Genomic DNA, 18647 nt, shown 5'->3' with positions numbered 1-18647 from the left:
AGCTTTCAATTGGTATTAGAGTGGGTACACTCACTGTGGTTTAAATACCCGAGTGTGATCCTTGACCCTTTTTAAGATGGATAGGTCTCAATCTCTCAATGTTCCACCATTCTTTGATGGTAACAATTATGCTTTTGGAAAGTCAGAATGAGAGCATTTTTATGTTCTATAGATGATATTGTCTGGGATGCAGTTGAAGTAGGTTGGACTAGGCCGGAGGCAGCCAAATCCACTTGGGGTAAGGCAGCTCTTGTGGCAGCCAATGCTAATAGTAAAGCTTTAAATGCTATTTTCTGTGGTGTGTCTCCAGATGAATTCTACAGGATCTCTCATATGACAGTAGCCAAAGAAGCTTGGGAGATTTTGGAGACTACCTATGAGGGTACAAAGAAAGTTAAGGGCATAAATCTTCAGATGCTTACCACCAAATTTGAAGAGCTCAAGATGGGTGACGATGAACCTTTTGATTCGTTCTATGGGAAGCTCAACAAAATTTTAATTGCTAAACTCAATCTTGGTGAGAAAATTGAAGACACTAAGGTGGTTAGAAACATTTTGAGGTCCTTGCCGGAAAGTTTTAGAGCAAAAGTTACAGTCATAGAAGAAAGTAAAGACTTGGATAAGATCAAAATCCAAGAGCTGACATGGTCTCTCCAAACATATGAGCTGAGACTTCCTTCTCATAAGTCGAGTAAATCTCTCGCACTTAAAACGATCACTGAAAGAATGGATGATTCCTCTGAAGAAGATGGTGTGGAGAAAGAGGAAGCATTTCTTGCGAAAAACTTCTGAAAATTCCTGAGAATGAAGAACAACGGAAGACAGTTCAATAGAGGGAAGTTCTCATCCTCAAAAGGTGAGAGAAAAAAGCATAAGAAGAAAGAAGAGAATGAGTCTCAATTACCCCAAGGCATTGTGTGCTATGAGTGCAATAGCCATGGACATCTAAAGAAGGAGTGTCCAAATTTTCTAAGAGGAAAAGGCAAGGCTTATGCCACAACACTTAGTGATACAGATTCTTCCAATTCTGACTCGAAAGAGAGCTGTGACGGAGAAGGAAATTACTCCACCTTTATGGCTATTGAACACGTTGAGTCCTCGGAGGACCTGAATCAACTTGTTAAAGAACTTGGAGAGCACAGCGATGAAGAATCCATAGGGATTGTGGAAGTATCAGATGCTGAAGAGGATTAAACCTTACCCTTGCATAGGATTGTGGAAGTATCAGATGCTGAAGAGGATTAAACCTTACTCCTTGAGAAGTCGGGAGAGTATGCAAGGGTGGCAAAGGCGACTGTGAGGAAAATGAAGAAAATAGAGGAAGATTACCGGAGTCTCTTGGTCAGACATAAGGAGGCCAAATGCGAAATAGAAAAGCTGAATGGTGAGCTATCAGAAGCTTACTTAAAGATCAGATTCTTGGAGCTTGAGATGGTTCAAGCTAACGCCAAGGTAGAGAGGGTCTCCACCAAGAAGCTGGATGATGTAATTTCCTCTCAAAAGCAATTCTCAGATAAATCCAGACTAGGATACACTGGAGAAAGCAGTGCAGCTGCTGTAAATATTTCCAAAGAAGTAAAATTTGTGAAGGCCAAAGAGCCAGTTGTAGTTGCTTCCATTATGGAGAAGACGAAGGCTGAAAAGAAGAAGATTGTGGTTAACCCAAGGATGGTGAATAAGCCCCAGAATCAGTCTGTGGTTAAGAATGAAGCAAGAGGGAGATCTCTTCCACAGTCACAACGAGGTCTTAGAACGAACCACTTTTGTCATCATTGTGGTGTTCAAGGACACACTCAACCCAATTGTTAAAAGCTGAGAGTATTAAAGAGTGCAACTGATCAGAGGTCAAGAAGACCAAGAAATGACAAGGGAACTTGGGCTGCTGACTCATCAAGAGGACGAAATGGAGATCTAGGAGTGATGGACGTGATGAAAATGATAGGTGCATTCATCACTTGCCTGGAAAGCTTCTCTAAAAGGTTTGAAAGTCCTAACTCTCGTACCCAATCCCATAGGGATATCACCCCAAACGCACGTGCCGTGTGGGTGAAAAGGGGTATTCATGCATAAGCATTAGAACATGTCTATGCACTAATACTTCTGATGTTTAGGGACATTTACTCATGCATCATATCATACATTGATATCAGTTTTAGCATGTTTCTTTTACTTGTTTTGGTTTGTACTAGTTTTTTTTTTTTTTTTTTTTTTTTTTTTTTTTTTTTTTTTTTTTTTTTTTTTTTTTTTTTTTTTTTTTTTTTTTTCCCCCCCTAAAAAAAATTGTAAACCAAAATCCATTGAATATGCTAAACCTATTGAAAGTGATTGTCTACACAAATTAAGCCAGATCATAAAGCTCCTTTCTGCATATCACTTAACATACAAAACTATAGAAGACGTACAATGGAAACCAAGCAAAATGTTGAAGATTAGTCACTGAGAATTCTTAAGTTCTGGTGCCATACATTTGAATATATCACCAGGAACATCCTTAAATTGAACTCTTATTTCTGCCTTTCTCGAATTCAATGCTTTCCCAGCCTTAAGTACAAACGGGACACCTGAGAAGATATTGAAAACAAAATTGAGCTTTCAATTTCATTAATCAACGCATAACTCTATGTGTGTGTGTGTGTGTATTAGGCCTTTAAGATATATACAGACACCCCAAGGTAAAGGTTCAGAGATTATTTTTCACTGAAATATAAATGAGATTCAAAAGAAAAATAAATAAAATTGTAATATAGATAGTGCCTTCCCATCTTTCATTATGTATTCTCAGAACTACAGTTGCAAAAGTTGGAGTGATTGACTGATCAGGAACTGTTGGATCATCCCCATAGCCTTCATATTGCCCAAGAACAACCTCTTCATCTTTAATTGGAAGAACTGATTGAAGAATCTGAGATTCAAGTAATAAGAGCAATCAATGTAAGGAAGCATGTCTGGAACTCAAAGCACGTAATAAGAAGAAAATATTTTATATAGAAAAAAGCTTTATGCAAATGGTAAAACATGAATATTTCTTCTTTTTTTAAACGTCTTTGGAAAGCCCTTATGCTCCTCAAAATCAATAAAAAATAAAAATAAAAATATATATGCTCCTTTTATTCATTTAGAAAGTAGATTTTCATCAATAAATCTCGCTTTCATGATGACATTTTGGTTTCTTGCTATATCAGAGAGGTTTTAGAGCATAAATATCAGTAGATAATAACTAAAATGACTTCCCTGCAACAAGTAGTGAAGATGCCTACCTCCAATTTCTCATCCCGGATGTGCTCAGGTTTGAGAGAAACAGGCTTTTCCATAGCAACCAGGCAAAAACCTGCAGTCGGTGGATAATTAATGAATAATATAAATATGTCAAAATTAAAACACCTTTCTTTTCATGTGATATGTTGGGAGTTTGTATGGAAATGGGTTGCAAGGAAAGGTTGGGTAATAAAAATCTGAGAAAAGAAGGTTACAGTTGGAGAGATTTTTTTTTCTTTTGGGATAGATATAGTTGGAGATGCTGACACTACAGACACAAGGTCCACCAAGTTCCTATAAGTATCCTATCCCAAGCAAATGTCAAACAAGAATAACCAAAAAGAACTCAAACACTACAATTCAAGACACAAGATGGCACTGTTGCTTCTTAAATGCTCAAGCAGAAATAATTAATCTAGAATAAAGACAATCAATCATGCAAAGATGACAGCATTAAGCATATGAATCTACTTCATCTTAATACCAAGGCGTTACCTGCAAGAGATGATTTTGAATGATATCACGAATAACTCTGCGCAGAAAAAAAAAATTAATTAGTTAGTTTTCTTTGCTCAAGATTCATTATTATATAAAACCAGGTAAGCAAACACAACAGATTCTCAAAAATGTTAAGCCATTTAGAACTGAAATTTTTAAAGTTTCTTTTCCATTTCAACAGAATATAGAAATTGAATTAATAATACCAAATTTATAGAATAAAACATTGCAAGTTTTAAAATACAAGAAAATTGAACAGTATAAAGAAAATTTTAAAGAAGGCAAAGGAATGAATGCTTGTTTGAGTCCTGCTCAACAAACAACTAAGACACAAGCATGTACTGAGCATACCCATATTCATCAAAATATCCACCATGACCATCAGTCCCAAAATCCTCCCTAAGCACAATCTGCCAAAGAAAAATAAAACCAAGATATAAATTAAAATTCGTGGCTTATTAATGCTTCATAATATTACAGCTACAGTAGGTGAAAATGAAAGTCAATATTAAAAATTGACAAGACTATACATGTAATTAAGGGGACCACAAGATTATCACTTGAACTAATAGTTTGCCCTTACTTTTATCACCATTTATGTACTTTCACAGCCTCACCTCAAGTGAGTAACTTTCAAGTTTCAAAAATTATCAGTGAAAAAAGGATTCTCACCTGTACATTGTCAATGTTGTCACGATTCCAAAGGGGCAAGAAGAAGCAATTTGCAAAACGAAGAACCAACTACATATGTAATATAAGAATAGAACCAAGCAGAGTCCATGAAACTAATTGAATAATAACTAAGATCTAGTTATACAGATATTTGGCCAAAATATGTATATATTTTATACATATATTACCAGATTCTGACCAATTCCTTTCCCAGATAGTGATCAATATGGTAAATTTGTGGTTCTTCAAACAACTCTCCAATCTAGGTGCTGAGTTGCTCTGCAGATTCCAAATCTTTGCCAAAAGTTTTCTCAACAACAATCCGTGTCCATCCACCAAGATCAGCTGGAAATTATTATATGAAATCATTCAAAAATTTCTGTATCAGATACTCTAAGCATGCATCTTATTCAGGAACCACAATGCCATCATGCCAGATTCAACTATCTAAAATTGCCAAATTGTCAATGTACCTCCTTATGCAAACACAGGACGTAGACAATTGACAAAATAACAACATAGATGGAATTGTGACATTAAATGGGAAATCCAGAGGCCTACTTTTCATTTTCTAAAATCCAACTATGTAAACAAATATATATATATATATATATCTTTCAGAATTTCCCCTTACCATCAGAGCAATGCTAGAAAGAACTCAATGCTACTAGCAATAACATCTTTGTAAATCCAATGACAGAATTCAAGTTTCTAAAGTCACACTTAATGGCGGAATCAATTTCTATGTGCACAGTGAGATATGAACCATGAATGAAAAGAACAGGCACCTTGTATACACTACATTATTTTTTAATCTCCCCTTCGCCCTCTAGTTGGGGCCAAAAAACTCACTTATAAATTTTTTTACTTTACATAAAGAAGCATAAAAGAAGCCTAAAGTGGAACTTCTAAAGCATTGCCAGACTAAAACATAGTGCCCTGTCTTCTTCAACCAATGGCCCCTCAGATGCTTCCATATGTTTCCTATTTTTAATCTTTAAGCTCCTATTAAGAAGCATGTCAAAGAAAATTTAGGAATGTATATAGGAAGACAAATTCATTGTCTATTTCAGCACAACAGCCTTCATGAAATATTTTTGAACAACAATATGAATGAAAAATGCACCTTCTAAAAATAAATGACCAAACAATAGTAGCCAGTGTTTATTAATACTTCCAGCCATAAACCAAAGATGGGTTAGAAAAACTAACATTTATTCATGCTGAAATTCCTTATCATCTTGCAGACAGATGGATAAACTAATGGAGGAAGTGCAAGATAAAAGAGTCTCCGAGATGTTCCCTCCACACTATTTTTTAATAATTCATGCTTTGAAATTTCCTTATCCAACAGCTGGAAGCCCTCCTCAAAATCATAAGAACCACTTACATATTTGATCTACAAAAATAAATTAAAGCAAGTACATGTTACTTGGGTGCACCACAGAAATGATTCCAAGGGGTAGAGGAAGGAGAGATTCGAACTAGCGGCCTCCACTTCATAGCCAATTGTTCACCCCTTGAGGTTGATGCAGGATGAGTTTTGTACTAACCAGTTCTAGAAACTTGGATAATTTCTCCACGTGCTCTGGTGAAGCATTTTCGTCATTAATAAGATATATGGAGTTATTAATCATATCTAAATCAATCCTCATCATTTGCTATTCTTATAAACAATTAAAATAAAATTTTGAAGAAACAATTTGTATTAGAAAAAACAGCACCATATTTTTGGAAATAAATAAAGAAAAAGAAGTGAACAGACATAAGATAACAATCAAAGAAACATGAAAGTAAACAAAACAAGGAAAAATTAGCAGGTGCATTTCTGTTCTTTCTTCTAAGTACTGAGCAAGAAAATAAGCTTTATTATATTTATTAATTTATCGAAATTATTGCAAGCAGGAAACAAATTATGGATGATGACATCAAACATTGTTGCTCTACTCGTTATATTCATTTTGATTAGGATATAATATTTAGAAACAGACAACAGAAACATAACTCGCCCCAATATGCGGTTTCTTAACTCATCATCTGAAATTGTAGTCCGTGCGTAGCCAAAAATGTGAACCTCATCAGGTTGTAGAAATCCCTGGGGACAACCCACTAAATCGGTTAAATATTGTTGCCAAGCCAAGGACAATAGTCTTTTCCATCAAATCCTAATCAAACGATTAAAAAAAGAAATACATATCAAAATACACCTCTACAAGTACCAAATTAACCTGCAGAAGCTCAACATAGGATTTCCCTCCGTACTCAGTTCTAAGACTCCTTGAACAAATTGTAAACAATGCACTGGAATGTCACAAAACCAACCGCCACCCCCCCTAACAAAAATCGTTATTGTAGCCCAGTAATGCATCTCACCATCATATAGCCCCATTTGGTCTATAGCCACATTTACATGTGCGGCCTATTTACTGTGACAATAGTTCCAACAGGTCTATAGCCACACTTTTGAAAACACGACTATAGGCTGAGACCTATAGTTGTATTTTTAAAAACACGGCTATAGACCATGTTTTGGGTGCGTTTTAAAAACGACGCTATAGGGTATCTAAAGGTCTGAAATGGAAATTTCTGAAGTTCATTCCCAGAATTTTGCAAGTTACCAACAAAAAATATATCAGCTTATAAGCCAAAATCTTCAAGTTCATTGCCAAAATATATGTGGTACGAAAAATATATCACAACAGGACAAAAAGATCTTATACATCACGAAAGGATCCTATACTATTGCAAGCCCAAAGCAGCATTGATTCTTGAACTTGTTGAGTTGCAACAAAAGACCAACCACAAGAATTGGTATTAGCAGAGTACTTTTCAAAAAAGGAAAAGCAAACAATTGGCAAAGCATAATCTAATTGAGTTAATAATCAAACTTATCAGCTCTTTAGGTAGATAGGTAACTGCTTCTCATTGTAATGTCTCAGAACAAAGTTTTGTTTTCCCAATTTCATAATTGAAAAGAGATAGATATTGTTGCAACTGGAAAAAACAATACCTAGTACTAAACACAACTATAAAATGTATCTTCAAATGTCAATTGACTGTTTAGACATGAGATATTACCTCTCAAATGACTATTTTCAACACACCTATCATGAGTGCTTCTAGTCCACTTACTAAGACATTATTTTATGCTTCCTCATTCTTGCAAAGTTGTTATCAATTCCTGCAGTTTCACTTGCCTACTAACTATGGTCTGCTTGTTGTTAAAACCCCCATAACTTGAACAATTGGGTGTAAAAGTGAATTAGAAAAGCTAAAACATTTACAGCCTTGAGTGAGCATGCACCAACTCTGAATGAGGATGTCAAAAACTCTTACAATTGGGAATCTTTGAGTTCAATTATTTCCTACTTGACAGATATGACTAAAGGACAGCTATATGTTCTCAAGATGGTTTTTCTATCCCTTTAAGAAATGCCCACAGTTGAATTCAAAATAGTATTCTTAAAAGAAACACACCACTTGGAGGGCACCATTTTTGGTTCCACCCATGCCAATTGACCATCGAAAATCATCCCTATTTTCTTCTCCTCATTGGTTCCTTAACTGGTCTCACCTTGCCAGAAAAGAACACAAGCAAACACTAATATGCAAATCATTTAACTATAAAGAGATGTATATATAATCGGTATTGAATCGAAGTATAGTATCATGTCCAGTCCCATAGTCAGGAGGATGTGTCTGTGTCGATTAAGGCCTTCGCAGACGATCCTTAATGTGTGAAGCCTTTGGTGGGGGGGGGTTTAAAGAAAAAATCAAACGCTATGTGATATGGCATAGTCACCAATAGTCATATTGCATTCAACTATATTCATATCAAATTTTGAGTCGTCTATGATGCTATGATAATAGGTATGAAAACCAATTTGTTAATGACTTTTGATATGCTCCTACAACCGATTAAGAAATTCACAAGTTGGATCAAATTGTTTGTGTGCCTTTGAATTATAGGTTCTTTCTTTTATTTTTATTTTTTATTATTATTTTTTTTTTTACACAAATGCATGAAAGTGGAAGGTCTATCATAAGCATAAATATGATCACAAGTTCAGATATTTACAAACAATTGAGATCAAGGAAGTCAATACCATACCGGAGGCTATATCCGTTTGGCCAGCGGTACGATATATTTCGGATACTGGTCAATACCGATGTACCGTTTCGGGTTTACCACTATTTTATGTATTTAATATATACACACACACACACACACACACAAAATCTTTATTTACAATAAAACATTTCCTTCATTGCATACAAAGAGAAAAAAATAACACAATATAAAAAATAGAAAAGAGTTACAAATCTGTTTTTACAATACAACTAAAGCCACTACTTACTGGCCTCCCATCCTCTACATTCACTTCATTATTTTCTTTTATGTTCAAGTGAGGAACAGACTCAATCTCCCAATGTCAACTGTCAAAACACAAAGCACCAACAGGTTTAGTCTGAGATTTTAGCATCAATTTAAGCCAAAGGGTCCTCAAAATCCAATATCAAAGACTTTATAATAATAAAAAATGCATACGTGCACATGTACAACAAGCTTTATACTATAGAATATAACCATCTTCAATTGAATTGACAAAATAAGTAATTTTACTATAAATTGCATTGAGAAAGAGCTTTACCACTTTGAGAACAAGCCTTCTCAGTTGAATTTTCTGTATCCGAGTGAGCTTCAGAGAAACCAAGTCATTGATCCCTGACAACACCCCTGCTGTAATTGCTTGATTTAAATAACTCATTACACACTGAAAACCAAAACTTCAAACGAACCCAGATAACCAAAAATTCAAACAAAAAATTAACGAAAACTTCAAACGAACCAAAACTTAAGTAAAACCAAAACTTCAAACAAACCCAGATAACCAAAAAAAAAAAAAATAAAAAAAAAAAAAAAGGAACAAAAATTTGACCTAAGTGAGAGATAGTAGTCGAGACATTGAGACAGAGAAGTCGAGAGATGAGAGACACAGGGTAGTTGGATGTGTTTTAGCTCGGTATCTCTTTACCGGCCGAAACTGCCGGATTTCGCTGGTATGGCCAGTGCGCGTCTGGTACGGCCAATATATTTGCCGGTACAAAACAGTGGGTGTACCTGTATTGGTGCATTGGCCGGTACGGCCTGTACGGTACGAGATTGACTTCACTGATTGAGATATTGCGGTAATAGATTCTAATAGCATTTTTCATTTTTGAAAATCTAAACAATTTATAGGATTCTAGCCACAGATATTTTGCATAAAATCTATGATGCAAAAATTATTTTGGTATCCCGTATTAGAAACTAGAGAGGACTATAAAAACTTTTAGTTAGATGCATACCATTTTTTTATTTGTTAAGTCTTCCGGTAGTATTTATTGTTTCAGTTTGAGACCAATATAATTTAAAATTATAATTTTTATGCAAAGCTAGAGACCAACATACTTTTACGATGCACGGGTTTCCAACTAGTATATATATATAAAAGCAGAAACCTCATGCGAGAGTGCATGAGGCTGTCATGTGGCACTTTAATTTTGCATTTAGCCATTTTTACCTATTTTTTTATTTTTTATTATTATTATTTTTTTACTGTTACCTAATAGATCATAGTAACTTATTTCTACTATTATATAAAATATGAACTGCTCTTGACAATTAGACCAAATGTTAATCTTTACAAAATGGACTATCTTTTAAAAATAGACCAAACTTTATGAAAAGCCCAATCCCAGTTATTACCTTACATATTATGACCTAAGTTTGACTCTTTTCATATGTAAATCATAGCCAAAACTCCTATTCACTTACAAACTCTCTTCCTCCTCCCCCATATATAGATGAAACTTCTAGAAAATCTCATTCTCATGAAATCATGTATTCCTTTTTTTTTCTTCTTCTAAATTTCAATTCAACATGCTTTTGTCTATTAATATTGTTCTATACAATTTATTCAAGAAAATTCTCTTTGTCATTGATCAATGCAACAAAAATATATATAAATCTTGAGATTCTTGAAGTTGCTGATGTTAGGTTCTAAGGTCTTAGGATTTTATGTATTTAGAACTCTAATTTGTAATGTTGGCAAACCATGATCAAAACATTGTATTTAGTCTTATTTAGACTTGCTCAAAGTTGGTTTAATATTGTAAAGTTGGAATCGAGTGGCTGCTATATCTCTCTCTCTCTCTCTCTCCGTCTTCTCATCTATGTCTTCTCTCTCATCTCTATCTTCTCTATTCCTTTTCCACATCACGCATATCACCAAAGGCCACCACTCGTCGCTGCCGATCTCACCAAAGCCACCACTAGACGCCACCGATCATTTGTCTTCTCTCTCTCTGTCACTCTTAGACTCTATCTCATTTCTTCTCTCTTTGTCACTCTCTATCTCTTCCCTCTCCTTTCTGCTCAATAAAGTTGCTCGAGATCACTCTCTAGTCCTCGCCGTAATCTCGCAGCCTCACTCTCGAGTCTTCGCCGCCGATCTTGCCGCCTCACTTTCCAGTCCTCATCACTGATCTCACCAGTCCTAGCCACTAATTTATGGGTCGAGGTTTTGGGTCAGTTGGGCTGGGGTTTTAGGCCAATCAATGGTTGGTTTGGTTGGTTGGTTGAGTTTGGGTTGGCATTTTATTCTCTGGTTTTTTTTTTTTTTTTAATTTTTTTTTTTTTTTTGGTTTAAGGTAGCATTGGTGGATGTGGGTTTGTGCTGACGGTGGTTGTCGGTGTTGTTGCGGCAATGGATATTGGTGGCTAGTGGTTGTGCCGTTAATGTTGTTCTTGTTCTTGTTAATGATAATGGAGAGGAGTTAATATATTATTTTAATTTATTGTAAATATTATTTTAATGATAGAATTGAAGTATAAAACATGTGATGAATTAGATATTGTACAATGATGTGGCAAAATAATAAAATAGACTTTTGGTATGTTAAAATGACTTTTTATTTTTTATTTTTTATTTTTAAACAGTAAATAGTGATGCTCTAACCATTATCTTTATTGATAAATTACACACCCGATGAATCTTGAACATATAACCTCACATTCAGCATAACACTAATTACGAACAAGTATCAATTAAGCCAAAAATGATTTGCTCAAACTTGAGCATACCATTACCAAATTTAATTGACTCCATAGCTATTGAAAGATTGAATTATTGCGATATGGAATCAATAATGCAAATACTGTTTATAATTGTAAACTATTGATTACAAGAATATATAGGCTATTCTCATCGTCATTCATCCCAACATTAAATGTTTTTTTGTTTTAGAAATAAAATAAATAAAGGACTTTTTCTCTTTATTAGGCTACGAATACTATGAATGGTTCAGTATAACCAAATTTGCCTTAGAAACTTCCCCACATATGATAGCCTTTATAGCTCAAGGCTTTTGCTGATAAATTGATGGACAATTTCTACACGACGTGGATGGAAGTAAGGAACATCTACACATTACGCTGGCCATGGAATATCTTTCATATAGAGTTCTGTTCATTCTTGCTATAAAATCCAATGACAACATTACAATCATTACTAGATCAATCCTCACTTCTTTCGAATTTCCGTTTAGAAGAAAGGAACCTGGTGAGATGACAAGTTTCCAATTAATTCAGATTGCCTACTAAAGCTCTCAACAAACAAATAAGAAAGTAAGGATATCAACCCCACCTAACAAAAAATTTATGAAAATAATGAGAAACAAAAATCACCAAAAAGCAATTACCTAGAAGAGCAGCACATATAATTAAAAGAAAAGTTAACAAATGCTCTAAGAGCATTGGTTTATATAGGCATTCATGCATAACAAAAATGTCTAGATCTTATCAGAACACATGAAACACTAAAGTGAAATTTTCTTTCTTTCTTTCTTTCTTTCTTCTTCTTCTTTTTTTTTTTTTTTTTTTTNTAAGGTCTTAGGATTTTATGTATTTAGAACTCTAATTTGTAATGTTGGCAAACCATGATCAAAACATTGTATTTAGTCTTATTTAGACTTGCTCAAAGTTGGTTTAATATTGTAAAGTTGGAATCGAGTGGCTGCAGAAGTTCTTGGGACTTTTGGCCTGGCTCGATCGATCGAAGAATAGACTCGATCGATCGAAAATCGCACAGGTTGATTTTTCTGCAGAATTTCCAACTCAGCCCTACTTCATTAAACGTTTAGGGTTTTATGTTTTTACCCTAGGTATATAAACTAAACCCTAGCCACGTTTTGGAGGTTGTCCATATTGCTTTGTTGCTCATACATTGCGGTTTTGTGTGAATCTCTTGTGAGATCTTTGAGGAGCTTTCCTTTACACACAAACTTAGGGTTTTCAAGGTAGAGATGATTTCAACGTCTTGAAGATCATTACCGTGCAACCATTGGAACTTAAAATTTTTTTTATTTTTTTTTTTTTTTTGGTTTAAGGTAGCATTGGTGGATGTGGGTTTGTGCTGACGGTGGTTGTCGGTGTTGTTGCGGCAATGGATATTGGTGGCTAGTGGTTGTGCCGTTAATGTTGTTCTTGTTCTTGTTAATGATAATGGAGAGGAGTTAATATATTATTTTAATTTATTGTAAATATTATTTTAATGATAGAATTGAAGTATAAAACATGTGATGAATTAGATATTGTACAATGATGTGGCAAAATAATAAAATAGACTTTTGGTATGTTAAAATGACTTTTTATTTTTTATTTTTTATTTTTAAACAGTAAATAGTGATGCTCTAACCATTATCTTTATTGATAAATTACACACCCGATGAATCTTGAACATATAACCTCACATTCAGCATAACACTAATTACGAACAAGTATCAATTAAGCCAAAAATGATTTGCTCAAACTTGAGCATACCATTACCAAATTTAATTGACTCCATAGCTATTGAAAGATTGAATTATTGCGATATGGAATCAATAATGCAAATACTGTTTATAATTGTAAACTATTGATTACAAGAATATATAGGCTATTCTCATCGTCATTCATCCCAACATTAAATGTTTTTTTGTTTTAGAAATAAAATAAATAAAGGACTTTTTCTCTTTATTAGGCTACGAATACTATGAATGGTTCAGTATAACCAAATTTGCCTTAGAAACTTCCCCACATATGATAGCCTTTATAGCTCAAGGCTTTTGCTGATAAATTGATGGACAATTTCTACACGACGTGGATGGAAGTAAGGAACATCTACACATTACGCTGGCCATGGAATATCTTTCATATAGAGTTCTGTTCATTCTTGCTATAAAATCCAATGACAACATTACAATCATTACTAGATCAATCCTCACTTCTTTCGAATTTCCGTTTAGAAGAAAGGAACCTGGTGAGATGACAAGTTTCCAATTAATTCAGATTGCCTACTAAAGCTCTCAACAAACAAATAAGAAAGTAAGGATATCAACCCCACCTAACAAAAAATTTATGAAAATAATGAGAAACAAAAATCACCAAAAAGCAATTACCTAGAAGAGCAGCACATATAATTAAAAGAAAAGTTAACAAATGCTCTAAGAGCATTGGTTTATATAGGCATTCATGCATAACAAAAATGTCTAGATCTTATCAGAACACATGAAACACTAAAGTGAAATTTTCTTTCTTTCTTTCTTTCTTTCTTCTTCTTCTTTTTTTTTTTTTTTTTTTTTTTAAAAAAAAAAAAAAAAAAAAAAAAAAACCCAAAAAAAATTAACAAACCCAAAAAATCCCTTTCCTTTTCCACATTTTCTCACCACCCAAACACCAACAAACAGCAAGCACCCAGCAAAGTAGCAAACACAAAACCAAAAAAAAGAAAAAGAAAATGGAGAAAAAGCGTACTGGCAAAGCTAGACTCACAACCTTCTACCTTGAAACCCAGAAATCATGAAGAACAAAACCTAAACCATGAAGAACAAAACCCAAACACCCAGAAATCTTGAAACCCAAACACGAAGAACAAAACCCAAAACATGTACCCAGAAACCTTGAAACCCAAACAAAAACCCACAATGAACAAAACACAAACCACGAAGACAGAAAAATCAAACCAAAGAGGCAGCGATTGAACCCAGGTGGCAAAGACTCCAGGCGGCAGCAGCGACAACGGGGTTTGTTGATGTTTTCTCTTTGGATCTTTGGGTGGGTTTCTTGATTCTTGTTCTTGATTCTCTCTGAATCTTGTTCTTGGTGTGGGTTTTTCATTTCTTGCTTCTTGATGTTCTTTCTTGATGTTGCCAACGGAAGTGAGAGAACACAAAACCCACACCCTAGCTGAAGAAAGAAAAGGGTAGTTGAAGAAAAGAAAAGGGAAAAATAAATAGGGGTATTTTTGTATTTATGCTAAAACTAGGGTTTTAAAAAATTAAATAGCAAAAAATACCACGTCCCGCGTGAAGGTTCGTACCTAGGATCAATTAGCTAAATCATAAGGAGCATACTATTAAGGCCACTGATCAGTTGTGTATTAATATTACATAAATATATATATATATATATTCGGTCAGTTCGGTTCGGTTTCGGGTGAAAAAATCCAGCACCGAAACCGAAACTAAAAATTTCAGTTTTTAAAAAATGAAACTGAGACCGATCCGAACTGAAAATTTGGCAACAATTCGGTCGGTTTCAGTCGGTTTGTTCGGTTCGTCGGTTTTTTTCACACCTCTAGTTGTGGAATCAAGGGCCAGCTCAACAACTTTTGGAGCCTTAGGTGAAAGGACAAAGTTTAGGTACAAAATTGGTTGTTGCGTAAGGTTACAATCTTACTCAATATCATCTATATTACTATATATTTTGAAAATCTAACCGTTGGATTACATGTTTTTTATGCTCTTCACCAACGCCATGATCAATGCATTGTCAAGGTCTATATTCGGGACCTGAAGTAGCCCATCTAACCCTGTATCTGTGATATAAGTGGCAATCCGTGGATCTAATCCACCTTCAAGCAGACCTTTCTCTTGATGACGACAAGTTAGTACACCTGGTATTTCCTGCAAACAGAGCATCTTAGTATAAATAATAGCATTCACTAAGCACATAATAATTACGCTTCAAACTTAAATGCCAAAAATCTTTCTACTACATATATTGACTACGATTTTGGACAAGTGCATACCTCGCCTACCAAAGGAGCATCCCAAAGCAAACTTGAACGATGCATAGCCTACCTTGTCAAGATAGCCCTTATAGATGGTCTTGCTCGATGTGGGTCCATATCTGGCATAAATTAAAGGTGATTAATGGCCCATTAAGTGACTACTGGCCCATTAGGTCAAATGCAAAGCATAAACATTCTAATTCTTTTTTTAAGGAGCATGACACATGAGGAAAATTTACATAATTGAGTTCCTACTTTTTCTTTAATAAATTTCTTTTATAAGCTTGAATTTCATTCAAGAGAGAGTGGCTATATACCTTACAAGTAGATTCAATGAACTACTAGACGAAGAAAAAAGTGTTATTTGTGTTATAGTTTATTGGCAAATTTAAAAGAAAGAGAATTGCATTAGGATAAAGTGAAGGCATTTGTTTTGGATGTGTTTATGCCTAGTAGGTAAACAGAGTCATGGCATTACTGACATATACCCATAAATAAAACAACAACAACAACAAACAAAAAGGAAAGAAAAGAAGCCAATTCATGAACCTAAAAGAATATATATCTGTGGTGATTGGAGCATATACACTTGAATTGAAATTGACATAATGAGTATTAAATTGTCAGAAAAGCTAACAAATAAAACATTGCATGGTGTAAAAGGACTCATTTCAATAAAAGCATTAAACTCTCACATGACAAAGAGCTTCAAGCTGAGTTCTAGATTCTGAAATATAACACAAAAAACATTTTAAAATACTATATAAAATTTTGATAAGTAAAATACCAAATTAATATTCACCAATCACATTCGTTGTATAACTGATGCCTCAAATAGATAAGTTTCAAGCTTAATCAAGAATAAATCACCAAAAGATGTATTGGTGCACAAAAATCTAAAAATGAATAAAAAATTATTGGATTGGAAGCATGGAACTCCAAATGAAGTGCAAGAAGACAAAAAGATCCTACTATATTTTCTTCTAATGTCTGCAAGCTAGATAATGAAGCACTTGGTAGAAAAACAAATAAGGTATCCAAACAAGCAAATTAAAAGCAACAAGAACCACATGATATTGGAAAAAAGTTATAACACGTATAAAAAAAAAAAAAAAAAAAGGAAATACAAGAACCACATGATATTGGAAAAAAGTTATAACACGTATAAAAAAAAAAAAAAAAAAAAGGAAACATGTAACCAAAGGTAACCCAAATAAACCAGGAAGATTATGAGATAAAGAGTTAATCAACCAACAGTAAAAGGACTAACAACTACAAATAGTACATATATGAAGGAAGACAACTCACAACTAATGTAGGGAAATGTAAGCCTAAAAGATTTTTTTTTTTCTTTTAAAAAAAAAAAAAGAAACCATTAGTCCCTTGTCTTTTATTTCTCAATGCTATATTTTATTTATTATTATGTATATAGTATTACAAAATGTCATGTCACTAGCAAGTGACTCTTAATGAAGTTGGATGGTTAGAATCTAATTGTTATATCTAAGATAAAGGATTAGGATTCTATGGTTACTAAAGTCTATTATAAAAAAGCCTATGTTATCTTTTTCTTTGATTTAATCTTGATTGTTACTAAAATTTCTTCTTAAACCCTTCTTCTACATTAGACCTAAGTTCTCCTCACCAAATAAACAATCATGAGACTTAACAACCCACATTGGTAGTGCCACTAATTTGGAATCCAATTCACCAGTTATAGGTTCACTAAAAGAACTTATATAAGAGAACTAATCTTTATATATATATATATATATAATGAAATTTATTAAACCAAAAAAATGATCACCCAAGTCTCTAGGGTGTATACAACTTGGCACCGAAAACAATCAAACACTCAAATAACAAACATCTATCCAATCACAAACCAAAAATTAAGAGTGACTTCCTACAGCAAACATCCAATCCAATAAAGTTCTAAAGAAAAAAAAATTTCAATTCCGCTAAAGTCCTTTCTAAATCCTTAAAGCTCTGGTAAAGTCATTCCATAGATACCTTTAAACCCATTACAAAGATACAACCCTTATTAGATGTTAAAAATACACCCCCTCCTTCCTATCATCTTAAATGTAAATATCCTAAGATTAAAAAAATAATAATAAATAAATTTAAAGATAGTTTCCATAGAAAGCTATAACCCTATTACATAGATATAACCATTATCTAGTTCATTCACTATAAAGAAGAAATTTAACACACTAAGATAGAAGAAATTTGACACACAAATACATGTTCGCAAACACACACAATGCAAGCATGGTAGACAGTTTAGCGCTTAATCATTTTTACAAACAAACTAAAACCAAACTACATATCATCCAGAATGGCAGACAGTTTAGGGCTTAATCATTTCTTTCCTTTTTGTTTGTTGTTGTTGTTGTTTTACCCCAAAAATACTAACATATACCCATAAGTAACCCTAACACCCAAATGCTCAAACAAATATTCAGATAAGGAGACATACCATGTGATTCCAAATTGAAGATGCAGACTGAGAGTGAGACTATAGAGCGTGAGCAAGAGGGAGAGTACAGAGCGAGAGGGAGACTGAGAGTGAGAGTGAGAGCAAGACTGAGAAGGAGATTGTGAGCGTGTGGGAGAGTGAGAGTGAGATGATAGTGAGATAGAGAGAGTGAAAGGGAGATTGAGAAAGTAAGAGTGATGAGAGAGTAAGACTGAGTGGGAGAGAGGGAGATTCAGAGAGTTAAGTGTCGGTGTAAAAAACTGGGGCCATACCCAAGTTCACTGAACTCGAGTATGAGTCTGGATCACTGAACTCGCTGGCATTTTTTAATGCCCAAATGCCATGTCAGACGGTGCCACGGTGGCAGAACTTCTGGGAACTCGAGTTTACTGTAGTCGAGTACTAGTTGGAACTTGAGTTTGTAGAGCTCGAGTAATAGAAAGGTGGTAGATCACTAACAAGTTCCGAAACAGTGCTTTTTTGCTACAAATTTTGCAAAATGATGGTATTTGGCCATTTTTGCCTATATTTTTGTGCATTCATTTTCAAATATGAATTTATGTATTGTTATGTTTTTAATTTTGTTTTTATGTTTTTTTTTTTTAATTTTGTTAAAATTGATAAATTATTATTATTATTATTTTTTA

The 18647-nt window shown here is 34.0% G+C and overlaps 1 protein-coding gene and 1 pseudogene across 1 annotated transcript in view; one reads left to right on the top strand and one right to left on the bottom strand.

Moving 5' to 3' along the window:
* LOC112007227 (uncharacterized) overlaps nucleotides 1-18647 on the top strand; it is a 49810-nt gene that overhangs the window by 16299 nt on the left and 14864 nt on the right. The window lies entirely within an intron of this gene.
* On the bottom strand, nucleotides 2434-6080 carry LOC112020152 (glucose-6-phosphate 1-dehydrogenase, cytoplasmic isoform-like; annotated as a pseudogene).

The sequence above is a fragment of the Quercus suber genome, unplaced genomic scaffold, assembly GCF_002906115.3.
Source record: "Quercus suber isolate HL8 unplaced genomic scaffold, Cork oak 2.0 scaffold_1, whole genome shotgun sequence".
Lineage (NCBI taxonomy): Eukaryota > Viridiplantae > Streptophyta > Magnoliopsida > Fagales > Fagaceae > Quercus > Quercus suber.
The sequence above is the reverse complement of the archived record's forward strand: the minus strand, read 5'-3'. Positions and strand labels throughout refer to the sequence as shown.